Source organism: Chiloscyllium punctatum, chromosome 18 (assembly GCF_047496795.1).
Source record: "Chiloscyllium punctatum isolate Juve2018m chromosome 18, sChiPun1.3, whole genome shotgun sequence".
Classification (NCBI taxonomy): domain Eukaryota; kingdom Metazoa; phylum Chordata; class Chondrichthyes; order Orectolobiformes; family Hemiscylliidae; genus Chiloscyllium; species Chiloscyllium punctatum.
In genome coordinates this window covers 62041171-62058852 of record NC_092756.1, presented here as the reverse complement: position 1 = coordinate 62058852, position 17682 = coordinate 62041171, and the positions used below count along the sequence as shown (strand labels likewise).

The 17682-nt window shown below is 46.5% G+C and overlaps 5 non-coding genes across 5 annotated transcripts; all 5 read right to left on the bottom strand.

The window, feature by feature from the left end:
- Positions 1-2085: 2085 nt before the first annotated feature.
- On the bottom strand, positions 2086-2158 carry trnav-uac (transfer RNA valine (anticodon UAC)). The gene has a single exon. It is a non-coding gene; the product is annotated as a tRNA-Val (tRNA).
- Positions 2159-7962: 5804 nt separating this feature from the next.
- Positions 7963-8035, bottom strand: trnav-uac (transfer RNA valine (anticodon UAC)). Its single transcript has one exon. It is a non-coding gene; the product is annotated as a tRNA-Val (tRNA).
- A 2866-nt stretch (positions 8036-10901) lies between these two features.
- Positions 10902-10975, bottom strand: trnad-auc (transfer RNA aspartic acid (anticodon AUC)). Its single transcript has one exon. It is a non-coding gene; the product is annotated as a tRNA-Asp (tRNA).
- A 2866-nt stretch (positions 10976-13841) lies between these two features.
- Positions 13842-13914, bottom strand: trnav-uac (transfer RNA valine (anticodon UAC)). The gene has a single exon. It is a non-coding gene; the product is annotated as a tRNA-Val (tRNA).
- A 2866-nt stretch (positions 13915-16780) lies between these two features.
- On the bottom strand, positions 16781-16853 carry trnav-uac (transfer RNA valine (anticodon UAC)). Its single transcript has one exon. It is a non-coding gene; the product is annotated as a tRNA-Val (tRNA).
- Between the last annotated feature and the right edge of the window lie 829 nt (positions 16854-17682).

The following is a 17682-nucleotide window of genomic DNA, read 5'->3' as shown; positions in this document are numbered from 1 at the left end:
TATGACATCGAAATACATTGGAACGATTTTCTCATTGGCCAGAAAACCAAATAACGACGAGTCGAGTCACCGTAGGACTCTGTTTCGCAACAACGATGAAATAGCAGTCTCCATTCGGTTCCAGTAAAAGCTCAACTTGCCTGGAACAGAAAGCAACAGTAGAGCCGCTGGCGATTTTCCGCGCGGGAGGCGAACACGATCATGACAGCACAGACACTTTGGAAAATTCGGCACTTACCAACACCACAATCAATTCCCCGGGAAGCAAACTCATTTTGCTTCTGTTTTAAACAGAAATGCCGCAGGGGATCGAAGCAGCATTAAAACGAGCTGCTCCGCAGAAATGGCAGCGGTGGGATTCGAAACCGCGCCTCTGTCGAGACTGAAGCCTTAATCCATCGCCTTAGACCGCTCGGCCACGCTACCATTTCGCCCACGACCCCATTTTCTTGCACTTCCAATTGTGTTCCTGCATAACAACAGACGTAAACTCACGTGAAAAGGGTTCCATGATCCCTCTCCGACTCGCACAGCTGCTGGGATGTGCCCGTCTACAATATCAATTTCTCAGCAGTTAACGATAGCCCATCAATCCAGACAAAAATCACTGGTAAACTGAGTCTATCTTCTCAGACTCGATTCAGCTACAGATGTATCTGTGAGTGCGTGAGAATATATGATCGGTTATGATTGGGTCAAATTACCATGAGCTACTTGACATTACTGCAATTTCGATTCTTGCTTTGCTCAATGATTTCACCCATTGCTCGAAACAGGACAACTTTCACGTTTACACGGAACATGAAACACACCGGACTACAGGGGAAATGCACAAAGCTGAGCAGGCCGTGTCCCAAATCATACCGTGCAGCATAGTTTCAGTCACTGTGTCTGTTTTGCAGAATAAGGTTCCCAAAGAATGTTCCACCCTAAAACCGGAGGTAGCATTACAATCCGAGAAGGACAGATTACATTGTGAGGAAGGTCTGACCTCGGGGCCGGTTCGAGATGCCACTTTCCTTGCCTTTTACCTAACCGTGCAATTTGCTGCAGATTGCACCTGGACATGAGCCTCATGGATACCAACTGAGTTGGAAACCTGTGTGGGAATCGATGAGAAAAAGCGACTCAATAAAGTTTAACAAGTTCCATGGTGCTTTTTAGAAATGCAGTTTCTCTTCACCTCAATCCAAAAGGCAGTTTCCGAACATAGTAACAGAAGTCAAAAGGTAATTACCTCACCCCACCCCCACTCCGGAAGAGGTGCTAACTGCCCTTGATTGCTTTTTGTTCACGATGTGAAGAGCTCTCACGCCTGAGTCACCGTCACGTCTCTGGTTGCTGAGTGAATCACAACGAAGGACTTTCTCCAGAGCTGCAACTGCCTCACTTCCCCACTCGCCCTCCCCGTTTACATTTTCCTGCTCGTCAGTGATTTAATGAAAACCAAATGGATGCGATGTCATTCTGTAGCCTCTCTGTCGATTCCTCCGTTTCCGTTCCAACCTGGCTTAGATCTCGGGGCGCACCTTAATACTAGCGACGCTATGAAAGCACAGGTCCAGAGGTTCCTCTGAGAGTGGAATTTCTTTTATTGCTGTTGCTGATTGAATGAGCCACTAACGTGCGAATTGCTCCAAAACATGATTCAGGACCTCTGGTGCCAATTCTCACACGTTGAATAACGACAGACACCTTCCAAATGAGGTCTTTCAGAGACGACTTTGGGATACATTTGACAGACAGACTAGTTGAGGAATCCGTGGTGCACTGTGACACCAGCACATCAGCTTCTTCCCTGTCTTTGAACCGGGCCGCCTGCGCAAGGAATGCGAATGCGGTAATGCTTTTCGTGGAAGGATCAGAAGGGGGTAACTACACTCTCAAACAGAATGGCATATGATCAGAAACAGGTTGGAGAAAAACTTTACAATGCTTTTGCACAGTAATTAAACGGAGCGGCATTGCATTGCACTACGAGCGACGATTTATTCGAGCAAACTCGAAGGCAGGTTTGCACATGGGAAAGCAGGCAAGAAAGCTCCGTTCTTGTCGATGTCAAAGGCTGCAGTTGAAGAGCAAAGCAGTTTCTGCCCAGTTTCGAACTGGGGACCTTTCGCGTGTAAGGCGAACGTGATGACCACTACACTACAGAAACAAGCCTCGGTCGTCCCCGCTGCAGCTCAGTGGCATCCAGCACTGAAAGTTGAAGCCATTCGACCTTTCACCTTTCTGTTTCCGTTAGCTCGTTGATTAATGGGACTTGTTTAATTTTGGCTATGTGGTGAGCATGGACGAGATACACCGAAGTATCTGTTTCCACGCGGTGTACCCCAATAACGTTGTGTCGCTTACACCTGCTTTAAAGAATTACGTTTTTGCGGAGCTTACCGTCGCAGTCTGTGGCAAAATCTTTTCGTCTGTTCGACTGCTCACGGGAAAGGTAGCATTGTGAAACACTGCAGAAACGAACGACTTCCTTACTTTTGCTCCGACTGACCATACTCCGTGAAAATTTCCCAGATTCTCAGTTGAGGATTTTTGCAGCTGGAAGTTACCTCAGAAACCCTGTTAATTCGTAATGTATTGAGCGAATCGCAAAACAGAAAGCATTTAACACGGAACACAAACAAAACGGGAAAACCAAATGCATTTTCAGACACAGCGAGCATGAATGCTAAATGTGAGACAGTCAGGGGGCATGAGCCATAACGTAATCACACAACTAACAACAGGGCAATTCCAAACTACTCTTTCAAACATACTGGAGCCTGAGTGCACCACCACTTCCCAGACAATGCTGCAAAGAGACAAAAAAAGAACATAATAAGAATGGGCCATAAAAAGTGAATTTCACCAATCACAGTCTCGATTAGATTACCTTTCCCTTCTGATGACTCCAGGACTGAAATGAAGGAAGTGGGAGAAATTCAATAACATATGACATCGAAATACATTGGAACGATTTTCTCATTGGCCAGAAAACCAAATAACGACGAGTCGAGTCACCGTAGGACTCTGTTTCGCAACAACGATGAAATAGCAGTCTCCATTCGGTTCCAGTAAAAGCTCAACTTGCCTGGAACAGAAAGCAACAGTCGAGCCACTGGCGATTTTCCGCGCGGGAGGCGAACACGATCATGACAGCACAGACACTTTGGAAAATTCGGCACTTACCAACACCACAATCAATTCCCCGGGAAGCAAACTCATTTTGCTTCTGTTTTAAACAGAAATGCCGCAGGGGATCGAAACAGCATTTAAATAGCTGCTCCGCAGAAATGGCAGCGGTGGGATTCGAACCCACGCCTCTGTCGAGACTGCAGCCTTAATCCAGCGCCTTAGACCGCTCGGCCACACTACCAACGCGCCCACGACTCCATTTTCTTGCACTTCCAATTGTGTTCCTGCATAACAACAGATGTAAACTCACGTGAAAAGGGTTCCATGATCCCTCTCCGACTCGCACAGCTGCTGGGATGTGCCCGTCTACAATATCAATTTCTCAGCAGTTAACGATAGCCCATCAATCCAGTCAAAAATCACTGGTAAACTGAGTCTATCTTCTCAGACTCGATTCAGCTACAGATGTATCTGTGAGTGCGTGAGAATATATGATCGGTTATGATTGGGTCAAATTACCATGAGCTACTTGACATTACTGCAATTTCGATTCTTGCTTTGCTCAATGATTTCACCCATTGCTCGAAACAGGACAACTTTCACGTTTACACGGAACATGAAACACACCGGACTACAGGGGAAATGCACAAAGCTGAGCAGGCCGTGTCCCAAATCATACCGTGCAGCATAGTTTCAGTCACTGTGTCTGTTTTGCAGAATAAGGTTCCCAAAGAATGTTCCACCCTAAAACCGGAGGTAGCATTACAATCCGAGAAGGACAGATTACATTGTGAGGAAGGTCTGACCTCGGGGCCGGTTCGAGATGCCACTTTCCTTGCCTTTTACCTAACCGTGCAATTTGCTGCAGATTGCACCTGGACATGAGCCTCATGGATACCAACTGAGTTGGAAACCTGTGTGGGAATCGATGAGAAAAAGCGACTCAATAAAGTTTAACAAGTTCCATGGTGCTTTTTAGAAATGCAGTTTCTCTTCACCTCAATCCAAAAGGCAGTTTCCGAACATAGTAACAGAAGTCAAAAGGTAATTACCTCACCCCACCCCCACTCCGGAAGAGGTGCTAACTGCCCTTGATTGCTTTTTGTTCACGATGTGAAGAGCTCTCACGCCTGAGTCACCGTCACGTCTCTGGTTGCTGAGTGAATCACAACGAAGGACTTTCTCCAGAGCTGCAACTGCCTCACTTCCCCACTCGCCCTCCCCGTTTATATTTTCCTGCTCGTCAGTGATTTAATGAAAACCAAATGGATGCGATGTCATTCTGTAGCCTCTCTGTCGATTCCTCCGTTTCCGTTCCAACCTGGCTTAGATCTCGGGGCGCACCTTAATACTAGCGACGCTATGAAAGCACAGGTCCAGAGGTTCCTCTGAGAGTGGAATTTCTTTCATTGCTGTTGCTGATTGAATGAGCCACTAACGTGCGAACTGCTCCAAAACATGATTCAGGACCTCTGGTGCCAATTCTCACACGTTGAATAACGACAGACACCTTCCAAATGAGGTCTTTCAGAGACGACTTTGGGATACATTTGACAGACAGACTAGTTGAGGAATCCGTGGTGCACTGTGACACCAGCACATCAGCTTCTTCCCTGTCTTTGAACCGGGCCGCCTGCGCAAGGAATGCGAATGCGGTAATGCTTTTCGTGGAAGGATCAGAAGGGGGTAACTACACTCTCAAACAGAATGGCATATGATCAGAACCAGGTTGGAGAAAAACTTTACAATGCTTTTGCACAGTAATTAAACGGAGCGGCATTGCATTGCACTACGAGCGACGATTTATTCGAGCAAACTCGAAGGCAGGTTTGCACATGGGAAAGCAGGCAAGAAAGCTCCGTTCTTGTCGATGTCAAAGGCTGCAGTTGAAGAGCAAAGCAGCTTCTGCCCAGTTTCGAACTGGGGACCTTTCGCGTGTAAGGCGAACGCGATGACCACTACACTACAGAAACAAGCCCCGTCCGTCCCCGCTGCAGCTCAGTGGCATCCAGCACTGAAAGTTGAAGCCATTCGACCTTTCACCTTTCTGTTTCCGTTAGCTCGTTGTTTAATGGGACTTGTTTAATTTTGGCTATGTGGTGAGCATGGACGAGATACACCGAAGTATCTGTTTCCACGCGGTGTACCCCAATAACGTTGTGTCGCTTACACCTGCTTTAAAGAATTACGTTTTTGCGGAGCTTACCGTCGCAGTCTGTGGCAAAATCTTTTCGTCTGTTCGACTGCTCACGGGAAAGGTAGCATTGTGAAACACTGCAGAAACGAACGACTTCCTTACTTTTGCTCCGACTGACCATACTCCGTGAAAATTTCCCAGATTCTCAGTTGAGGATTTTTGCAGCTGGAAGTTACCTCAGAAACCCTGTTAATTCGTAATGTATTGAGCGAATCGCAAAACAGAAAGCATTTAACACGGAACACAAACAAAACGGGAAAACCAAATGCATTTTCAGACACAGCGAGCATGAATGCTAAATGTGAGACAGTCAGGGGGCATGAGCCATAACGTAATCACACAACTAACAACAGGGCAATTCCAAACTACTCTTTCAAACATACTGGAGCCTGAGTGCACCACCACTTCCCAGACAATGCTGCAAAGAGACAAAAAAAGAACATAATAAGAATGGGCCATAAAAAGTGAATTTCACCAATCACAGTCTCGATTAGATTACCTTTCCCTTCTGATGACTCCAGGACTGAAATGAAGGAAGTGGGAGAAATTCAATAACATATGACATCGAAATACATTGGAACGATTTTCTCATTGGCCAGAAAACCAAATAACGACGAGTCGAGTCACCGTAGGACTCTGTTTCGCAACAACGATGAAATAGCAGTCTCCATTTGGTTCCAGTAAAAGCTCAACTTGCCTTGAACAGAAAGCAACAGTCGAGCCACTGGCGATTTTCCGCGCGGGAGGCGAACACGATCATGACAGCACAGACACTTTGGAAAATTCGGCACTTACCAACACCACAATCAATTCCCCGGGAAGCAAACTCATTTTGCTTCTGTTTTAAACAGAAATGCCGCAGGGGATCGAAACAGCATTAAAACTAGCTGCTCCGCAGAAATGGCAGCGGTGGGATTCCAAACCGCGCCTCTGTCGAGACTGGAGCCTTAATCCAGCGCCTTAGACCGCTCGGCCACACAACCAATACGCCCACGACTCCATTTTCTTGCACTTCCAATTGTGTTCCTGCATAACAACAGATGTAAACTCACGTGAAAAGGGTTCCATGATCCCTCTCCGACTCGCACAGCTGCTGGGATGTGCCCGTCTACAATATCAATTTCTCAGCAGTTAACGATAGCCCATCAATCCAGACAAAAATCACTGGTAAACTGAGTCTATCTTCTCAGACTCGATTCAGCTACAGATGTATCTGTGAGTGCGTGAGAATATATGATCGGTTATGATTGGGTCAAATTACCATGAGCTACTTGACATTACTGCAATTTCGATTCTTGCTTTGCTCAATGATTTCACCCATTGCTCGAAACAGGACAACTTTCACGTTTACACGGAACATGAAACACACCGGACTACAGGGGAAATGCACAAAGCTGAGCAGGCCGTGTCCCAAATCATACCGTGCAGCATAGTTTCAGTCACTGTGTCTGTTTTGCAGAATAAGGTTCCCAAAGAATGTTCCACCCTAAAACCGGAGGTAGCATTACAATCCGAGAAGGACAGATTACATTGTGAGGAAGGTCTGACCTCGGGGCCGGTTCGAGATGCCACTTTCCTTGCCTTTTACCTAACCGTGCAATTTGCTGCAGATTGCACCTGGACATGAGCCTCATGGATACCAACTGAGTTGGAAACCTGTGTGGGAATCGATGAGAAAAAGCGACTCAATAAAGTTTAACAAGTTCCATGGTGCTTTTTAGAAATGCAGTTTCTCTTCACCTCAATCCAAAAGGCAGTTTCCGAACATAGTAACAGAAGTCAAAAGGTAATTACCTCACCCCACCCCCACTCCGGAAGAGGTGTTAACTGCCCTTGATTGCTTTTTGTTCACGATGTGAAGAGCTCTCACGCCTGAGTCACCGTCACGTCTCTGGTTGCTGAGTGAATCACAACGAAGGACTTTCTCCAGAGCTGCAACTGCCTCACTTCCCCACTCGCCCTCCCCGTTTACATTTTCCTGCTCGTCAGTGATTTAATGAAAACCAAATGGATGCGATGTCATTCTGTAGCCTCTCTGTCGATTCCTCCGTTTCCGTTCCAACCTGGCTTAGATCTCGGGGCGCACCTTAATACTAGCGACGCTATGAAAGCACAGGTCCAGAGGTTCCTCTGAGAGTGGAATTTCTTTCATTGCTGTTGCTGATTGAATGAGCCACTAACGTGCGAACTGCTCCAAAACATGATTCAGGACCTCTGGTGCCAATTCTCACACGTTGAATAACGACAGACACCTTCCAAATGAGGTCTTTCAGAGACGACTTTGGGATACATTTGACAGACAGACTAGTTGAGGAATCCGTGGTGCACTGTGACACCAGCACATCAGCTTCTTCCCTGTCTTTGAACCGGGCCGCCTGCGCAAGGAATGCGAATGCGGTAATGCTTTTCGTGGAAGGATCAGAAGGGGGTAACTACACTCTCAAACAGAATGGCATATGATCAGAACCAGGTTGGAGAAAAACTTTACAATGCTTTTGCACAGTAATTAAACGGAGCGGCATTGCATTGCACTACGAGCGACGATTTATTCGAGCAAACTCGAAGGCAGGTTTGCACATGGGAAAGCAGGCAAGAAAGCTCCGTTCTTGTCGATGTCAAAGGCTGCAGTTGAAGAGCAAAGCAGCTTCTGCCCAGTTTCGAACTGGGGACCTTTCGCGTGTAAGGCGAACGTGATGACCACTACACTACAGAAACAAGCCCCGTCCGTCCCCGCTGCAGCTCAGTGGCATCCAGCACTGAAAGTTGAAGCCATTCGACCTTTCACCTTTCTGTTTCCGTTAGCTCGTTGTTTAATGGGACTTGTTTAATTTTGGCTATGTGGTGAGCATGGACGAGATACACCGAAGTATCTGTTTCCACGCGGTGTACCCCAATAACGTTGTGTCGCTTACACCTGCTTTAAAGAATTACGTTTTTGCGGAGCTTACCGTCGCAGTCTGTGGCAAAATCTTTTCGTCTGTTCGACTGCTCACGGGAAAGGTAGCATTGTGAAACACTGCAGAAACGAACGACTTCCTTACTTTTGCTCCGACTGACCATACTCCGTGAAAATTTCCCAGATTCTCAGTTGAGGATTTTTGCAGCTGGAAGTTACCTCAGAAACCCTGTTAATTCGTAATGTATTGAGCGAATCGCAAAACAGAAAGCATTTAACACGGAACACAAACAAAACGGGAAAACCAAATGCATTTTCAGACACAGCGAGCATGAATGCTAAATGTGAGACAGTCAGGGGGCATGAGCCATAACGTAATCACACAACTAACAACAGGGCAATTCCAAACTACTCTTTCAAACATACTGGAGCCTGAGTGCACCACCACTTCCCAGACAATGCTGCAAAGAGACAAAAAAAGAACATAATAAGAATGGGCCATAAAAAGTGAATTTCACCAATCACAGTCTCGATTAGATTACCTTTCCCTTCTGATGACTCCAGGACTGAAATGAAGGAAGTGGGAGAAATTCAATAACATATGACATCGAAATACATTGGAACGATTTTCTCATTGGCCAGAAAACCAAATAACGACGAGTCGAGTCACCGTAGGACTCTGTTTCGCAACAACGATGAAATAGCAGTCTCCATTCGGTTCCAGTAAAAGCTCAACTTGCCTTGAACAGAAAGCAACAGTCGAGCCACTGGCGATTTTCCGCGCGGGAGGCGAACACGATCATGACAGCACAGACACTTTGGAAAATTCGGCACTTACCAACACCACAATCAATTCCCCGGGAAGCAAACTCATTTTGCTTCTGTTTTAAACAGAAATGCCGCAGGGGATCGAAACAGCATTAAAACGAGCTGCTCCGCAGAAATGGCAGCGGTGGGATTCGAACCCGCGCCTCTGTCGAGACTGGAGCCTTAATCCAGCGCCTTAGACCGCTCGGCCACACTACCAACACGCCCACGACTCCATTTTCTTGCACTTCCAATTGTGTTCCTGCATAACAACAGATGTAAACTCACGTGAAAAGGGTTCCATGATCCCTCTCCGACTCGCACAGCTGCTGGGATGTGCCCGTCTACAATATCAATTTCTCAGCAGTTAACGATAGCCCATCAATCCAGACAAAAATCACTGGTAAACTGAGTCTATCTTCTCAGACTCGATTCAGCTACAGATGTATCTGTGAGTGCGTGAGAATATATGATCGGTTATGATTGGGTCAAATTACCATGAGCTACTTGACATTACTGCAATTTCGATTCTTGCTTTGCTCAATGATTTCACCCATTGCTCGAAACAGGACAACTTTCACGTTTACACGGAACATGAAACACACCGGACTACAGGGGAAATGCACAAAGCTGAGCAGGCCGTGTCCCAAATCATACCGTGCAGCATAGTTTCAGTCACTGTGTCTGTTTTGCAGAATAAGGTTCCCAAAGAATGTTCCACCCTAAAACCGGAGGTAGCATTACAATCCGAGAAGGACAGATTACATTGTGAGGAAGGTCTGACCTCGGGGCCGGTTCGAGATGCCACTTTCCTTGCCTTTTACCTAACCGTGCAATTTGCTGCAGATTGCACCTGGACATGAGCCTCATGGATACCAACTGAGTTGGAAACCTGTGTGGGAATCGATGAGAAAAAGCGACTCAATAAAGTTTAACAAGTTCCATGGTGCTTTTTAGAAATGCAGTTTCTCTTCACCTCAATCCAAAAGGCAGTTTCCGAACATAGTAACAGAAGTCAAAAGGTAATTACCTCACCCCACCCCCACTCCGGAAGAGGTGCTAACTGCCCTTGATTGCTTTTTGTTCACGATGTGAAGAGCTCTCACGCCTGAGTCACCGTCACGTCTCTGGTTGCTGAGTGAATCACAACGAAGGACTTTCTCCAGAGCTGCAACTGCCTCACTTCCCCACTCGCCCTCCCCGTTGACATTTTCCTGCTCGTCAGTGATTTAATGAAAACCAAATGGATGCGATGTCATTCTGTAGCCTCTCTGTCGATTCCTCCGTTTCCGTTCCAACCTGGCTTAGATCTCGGGGCGCACCTTAATACTAGCGACGCTATGAAAGCACAGGTCCAGAGGTTCCTCTGAGAGTGGAATTTCTTTCATTGCTGTTGCTGATTGAATGAGCCACTAACGTGCGAACTGCTCCAAAACATGATTCAGGACCTCTGGTGCCAATTCTCACACGTTGAATAACGACAGACACCTTCCAAATGAGGTCTTTCAGAGACGACTTTGGGATACATTTGACAGACAGACTAGTTGAGGAATCCGTGGTGCACTGTGACACCAGCACATCAGCTTCTTCCCTGTCTTTGAACCGGGCCGCCTGCGCAAGGAATGCGAATGCGGTAATGCTTTTCGTGGAAGGATCAGAAGGGGGAAACTACACTCTCAAACAGAATGGCATATGATCAGAACCAGGTTGGAGAAAAACTTTACAATGCTTTTGCACAGTAATTAAACGGAGCGGCATTGCATTGCACTACGAGCGACGATTTATTCGAGCAAACTCGAAGGCAGGTTTGCACATGGGAAAGCAGGCAAGAAAGCTCCGTTCTTGTCGATGTCAAAGGCTGCAGTTGAAGAGCAAAGCAGCTTCTGCCCAGTTTCGAACTGGGGACCTTTCGCGTGATAAGGCGAACGTGATGACCACTACACTACAGAAACAAGCCCCGTCCGTCCCCGCTGCAGCTCAGTGGCATCCAGCACTGAAAGTTGAAGCCATTCGACCTTTCACCTTTCTGTTTCCGTTAGCTCGTTGTTTAATGGGACTTGTTTAATTTTGGCTATGTGGTGAGCATGGACGAGATACACCGAAGTATCTGTTTCCACGCGGTGTACCCCAATAACGTTGTGTCGCTTACACCTGCTTTAAAGAATTACGTTTTTGCGGAGCTTACCGTCGCAGTCTGTGGCAAAATCTTTTCGTCTGTTCGACTGCTCACGGGAAAGGTAGCATTGTGAAACACTGCAGAAACGAACGACTTCCTTACTTTTGCTCCGACTGACCATACTCCGTGAAAATTTCCCAGATTCTCAGTTGAGGATTTTTGCAGCTGGAAGTTACCTCAGAAACCCTGTTAATTCGTAATGTATTGAGCGAATCGCAAAACAGAAAGCATTTAACACGGAACACAAACAAAACGGGAAAACCAAATGCATTTTCAGACACAGCGAGCATGAATGCTAAATGTGAGACAGTCAGGGGGCATGAGCCATAACGTAATCACACAACTAACAACAGGGCAATTCCAAACTACTCTTTCAAACATACTGGAGCCTGAGTGCACCACCACTTCCCAGACAATGCTGCAAAGAGACAAAAAAAGAACATAATAAGAATGGGCCATAAAAAGTGAATTTCACCAATCACAGTCTCGATTAGATTACCTTTCCCTTCCGATGACTCCAGGACTGAAATGAAGGAAGTGGGAGAAATTCAATAACATATGACATCGAAATACATTGGAACGATTTTCTCATTGGCCAGAAAACCAAATAACGACGAGTCGAGTCACCGTAGGACTCTGTTTCGCAACAACGATGAAATAGCAGTCTCCATTCGGTTCCAGTAAAAGCTCAACTTGCCTGGAACAGAAAGCAACAGTAGAGCCGCTGGCGATTTTCCGCGCGGGAGGCGAACACGATCATGACAGCACAGACACTTTGGAAAATTCGGCACTTTCCAACACCACAATCAATTCCCCGGGAAGCAAACTCATTTTGCTTCTGTTTTAAACAGAAATGCCGAAGGGGATCGAAACAGCATTTAAACTAGCTGCTCCGCAGAAATGGCAGCGGTGGGATTCGAACCTACGCCTCTGCCGGGACTGCAGGCTTAATACCGCGCCTTAGACCGCTCGGCCACACTACCAACGCGCCCACGACTCCATTTTCTTGCACTTCCAATTGTGTTCCTGCATAACAACAGATGTAAACTCACGTGAAAAGGGTTCCATGATCCCTCTCCGACTCGCACAGCTGCTGGGATGTGCCCGTCTACAATATCAATTTCTCAGCACTTAACGATAGCCCATCAATCCAGACAAAAATCACTGGTAAACTGAGTCTATCTTCTCAGACTCGATTCAGCTACAGATATATCTGTGAGTGCGTGAGAATATATGATCGGTTATGATTGGGTCAAATTACCATGAGCTACTTGACATTACTGCAATTTCGATTCTTGCTTTGCTCAATGATTTCACCCATTGCTCGAAACAGGACAACTTTCACGTTTACACGGAACATGAAACACACCGGACTACAGGGGAAATGCACAAAGCTGAGCAGGTCGTGTCCCAAATCATACCGTGCAGCATAGTTTCAGTCACTGTGTCTGTTTTGCAGAATAAGGTTCCCAAAGAATGTTCCACCCTAAAACCGGAGGTAGCATTACAATCCGAGAAGGACAGATTACATTGTGAGGAAGGTCTGACCTCGGGGCCGGTTCGAGATGCCACTTTCCTTGCCTTTTACCTAACCGTGCAATTTGCTGCAGATTGCACCTGGACATGAGCCTCATGGATACCAACTGAGTTGGAAACCTGTGTGGGAATCGATGAGAAAAAGCGACTCAATAAAGTTTAACAAGTTCCATGGTGCTTTTTAGAAATGCAGTTTCTCTTCACCTCAATCCAAAAGGCAGTTTCCGAACATAGTAACAGAAGTCAAAAGGTAATTACCTCACCCCACCCCCACTCCGGAAGAGGTGCTAACTGCCCTTGATTGCTTTTTGTTCACGATGTGAAGAGCTCTCACGCCTGAGTCACCGTCACGTCTCTGGTTGCTGAGTGAATCACAACGAAGGACTTTCTCCAGAGCTGCAACTGCCTCACTTCCCCACTCGCCCTCCCCGTTGACATTTTCCTGCTCGTCAGTGATTTAATGAAAACCAAATGGATGCGATGTCATTCTGTAGCCTCTCTGTCGATTCCTCCGTTTCCGTTCCAACCTGGCTTAGATCTCGGGGCGCACCTTAATACTAGCGACGCTATGAAAGCACAGGTCCAGAGGTTCCTCTGAGAGTGGAATTTCTTTCATTGCTGTTGCTGATTGAATGAGCCACTAACGTGCGAACTGCTCCAAAACATGATTCAGGACCTCTGGTGCCAATTCTCACACGTTGAATAACGACAGACACCTTCCAAATGAGGTCTTTCAGAGACGACTTTGGGATACATTTGACAGACAGACTAGTTGAGGAATCCGTGGTGCACTGTGACACCAGCACATCAGCTTCTTCCCTGTCTTTGAACCGGGCCGCCTGCGCAAGGAATGCGAATGCGGTAATGCTTTTCGTGGAAGGATCAGAAGGGGGAAACTACACTCTCAAACAGAATGGCATATGATCAGAACCAGGTTGGAGAAAAACTTTACAATGCTTTTGCACAGTAATTAAACGGAGCGGCATTGCATTGCACTACGAGCGACGATTTATTCGAGCAAACTCGAAGGCAGGTTTGCACATGGGAAAGCAGGCAAGAAAGCTCCGTTCTTGTCGATGTCAAAGGCTGCAGTTGAAGAGCAAAGCAGCTTCTGCCCAGTTTCGAACTGGGGACCTTTCGCGTGTAAGGCGAACGTGATGACCACTACACTACAGAAACAAGCCCCGTCCGTCCCCGCTGCAGCTCAGTGGCATCCAGCACTGAAAGTTGAAGCCATTCGACCTTTCACCTTTCTGTTTCCGTTAGCTCGTTGTTTAATGGGACTTGTTTAATTTTGGCTATGTGGTGAGCATGGACGAGATACACCGAAGTATCTGTTTCCACGCGGTGTACCCCAATAACGTTGTGTCGCTTACACCTGCTTTAAAGAATTACGTTTTTGCGGAGCTTACCGTCGCAGTCTGTGGCAAAATCTTTTCGTCTGTTCGACTGCTCACGGGAAAGGTAGCATTGTGAAACACTGCAGAAACGAACGACTTCCTTACTTTTGCTCCGACTGACCATACTCCGTGAAAATTTCCCAGATTCTCAGTTGAGGATTTTTGCAGCTGGAAGTTACCTCAGAAACCCTGTTAATTCGTAATGTATTGAGCGAATCGCAAAACAGAAAGCATTTAACACGGAACACAAACAAAACGGGAAAACCAAATGCATTTTCAGACACAGCGAGCATGAATGCTAAATGTGAGACAGTCAGGGGGCATGAGCCATAACGTAATCACACAACTAACAACAGGGCAATTCCAAACTACTCTTTCAAACATACTGGAGCCTGAGTGCACCACCACTTCCCAGACAATGCTGCAAAGAGACAAAAAAAGAACATAATAAGAATGGGCCATAAAAAGTGAATTTCACCAATCACAGTCTCGATTAGATTACCTTTCCCTTCCGATGACTCCAGGACTGAAATGAAGGAAGTGGGAGAAATTCAATAACATATGACATCGAAATACATTGGAACGATTTTCTCATTGGCCAGAAAACCAAATAACGACGAGTCGAGTCACCGTAGGACTCTGTTTCGCAACAACGATGAAATAGCAGTCTCCATTCGGTTCCAGTAAAAGCTCAACTTGCCTGGAACAGAAAGCAACAGTAGAGCCGCTGGCGATTTTCCGCGCGGGAGGCGAACACGATCATGACAGCACAGACACTTTGGAAAATTCGGCACTTTCCAACACCACAATCAATTCCCCGGGAAGCAAACTCATTTTGCTTCTGTTTTAAACAGAAATGCCGAAGGGGATCGAAACAGCATTTAAACTAGCTGCTCCGCAGAAATGGCAGCGGTGGGATTCGAACCTACGCCTCTGCCGGGACTGCAGGCTTAATACCGCGCCTTAGACCGCTCGGCCACACTACCAACGCGCCCACGACTCCATTTTCTTGCACTTCCAATTGTGTTCCTGCATAACAACAGATGTAAACTCACGTGAAAAGGGTTCCATGATCCCTCTCCGACTCGCACAGCTGCTGGGATGTGCCCGTCTACAATATCAATTTCTCAGCACTTAACGATAGCCCATCAATCCAGACAAAAATCACTGGTAAACTGAGTCTATCTTCTCAGACTCGATTCAGCTACAGATATATCTGTGAGTGCGTGAGAATATATGATCGGTTATGATTGGGTCAAATTACCATGAGCTACTTGACATTACTGCAATTTCGATTCTTGCTTTGCTCAATGATTTCACCCATTGCTCGAAACAGGACAACTTTCACGTTTACACGGAACATGAAACACACCGGACTACAGGGGAAATGCACAAAGCTGAGCAGGTCGTGTCCCAAATCATACCGTGCAGCATAGTTTCAGTCACTGTGTCTGTTTTGCAGAATAAGGTTCCCAAAGAATGTTCCACCCTAAAACCGGAGGTAGCATTACAATCCGAGAAGGACAGATTACATTGTGAGGAAGGTCTGACCTCGGGGCCGGTTCGAGATGCCACTTTCCTTGCCTTTTACCTAACCGTGCAATTTGCTGCAGATTGCACCTGGACATGAGCCTCATGGATACCAACTGAGTTGGAAACCTGTGTGGGAATCGATGAGAAAAAGCGACTCAATAAAGTTTAACAAGTTCCATGGTGCTTTTTAGAAATGCAGTTTCTCTTCACCTCAATCCAAAAGGCAGTTTCCGAACATAGTAACAGAAGTCAAAAGGTAATTACCTCACCCCACCCCCACTCCGGAAGAGGTGCTAACTGCCCTTGATTGCTTTTTGTTCACGATGTGAAGAGCTCTCACGCCTGAGTCACCGTCACGTCTCTGGTTGCTGAGTGAATCACAACGAAGGACTTTCTCCAGAGCTGCAACTGCCTCACTTCCCCACTCGCCCTCCCCGTTGACATTTTCCTGCTCGTCAGTGATTTAATGAAAACCAAATGGATGCGATGTCATTCTGTAGCCTCTCTGTCGATTCCTCCGTTTCCGTTCCAACCTGGCTTAGATCTCGGGGCGCACCTTAATACTAGCGACGCTATGAAAGCACAGGTCCAGAGGTTCCTCTGAGAGTGGAATTTCTTTCATTGCTGTTGCTGATTGAATGAGCCACTAACGTGCGAACTGCTCCAAAACATGATTCAGGACCTCTGGTGCCAATTCTCACACGTTGAATAACGACAGACACCTTCCAAATGAGGTCTTTCAGAGACGACTTTGGGATACATTTGACAGACAGACTAGTTGAGGAATCCGTGGTGCACTGTGACACCAGCACATCAGCTTCTTCCCTGTCTTTGAACCGGGCCGCCTGCGCAAGGAATGCGAATGCGGTAATGCTTTTCGTGGAAGGATCAGAAGGGGGAAACTACACTCTCAAACAGAATGGCATATGATCAGAACCAGGTTGGAGAAAAACTTTACAATGCTTTTGCACAGTAATTAAACGGAGCGGCATTGCATTGCACTACGAGCGACGATTTATTCGAGCAAACTCGAAGGCAGGTTTGCACATGGGAAAGCAGGCAAGAAAGCTCCGTTCTTGTCGATGTCAAAGGCTGCAGTTGAAGAGCAAAGCAGCTTCTGCCCAGTTTCGAACTGGGGACCTTTCGCGTGTAAGGCGAACGTGATGACCACTACACTACAGAAACAAGCCCCGTCCGTCCCCGCTGCAGCTCAGTGGCATCCAGCACTGAAAGTTGAAGCCATTCGACCTTTCACCTTTCTGTTTCCGTTAGCTCGTTGTTTAATGGGACTTGTTTAATTTTGGCTATGTGGTGAGCATGGACGAGATACACCGAAGTATCTGTTTCCACGCGGTGTACCCCAATAACGTTGTGTCGCTTACACCTGCTTTAAAGAATTACGTTTTTGCGGAGCTTACCGTCGCAGTCTGTGGCAAAATCTTTTCGTCTGTTCGACTGCTCACGGGAAAGGTAGCATTGTGAAACACTGCAGAAACGAACGACTTCCTTACTTTTGCTCCGACTGACCATACTCCGTGAAAATTTCCCAGATTCTCAGTTGAGGATTTTTGCAGCTGGAAGTTACCTCAGAAACCCTGTTAATTCGTAATGTATTGAGCGAATCGCAAAACAGAAAGCATTTAACACGGAACACAAACAAAACGGGAAAACCAAATGCATTTTCAGACACAGCGAGCATGAATGCTAAATGTGAGACAGTCAGGGGGCATGAGCCATAACGTAATCACACAACTAACAACAGGGCAATTCCAAACTACTCTTTCAAACATACTGGAGCCTGAGTGCACCACCACTTCCCAGACAATGCTGCAAAGAGACAAAAAAAGAACATAATAAGAATGGGCCATAAAAAGTGAATTTCACCAATCACAGTCTCGATTAGATTACCTTTCCCTTCCGATGACTCCAGGACTGAAATGAAGGAAGTGGGAGAAATTCAATAACATATGACATCGAAATACATTGGAACGATTTTCTCATTGGCCAGAAAACC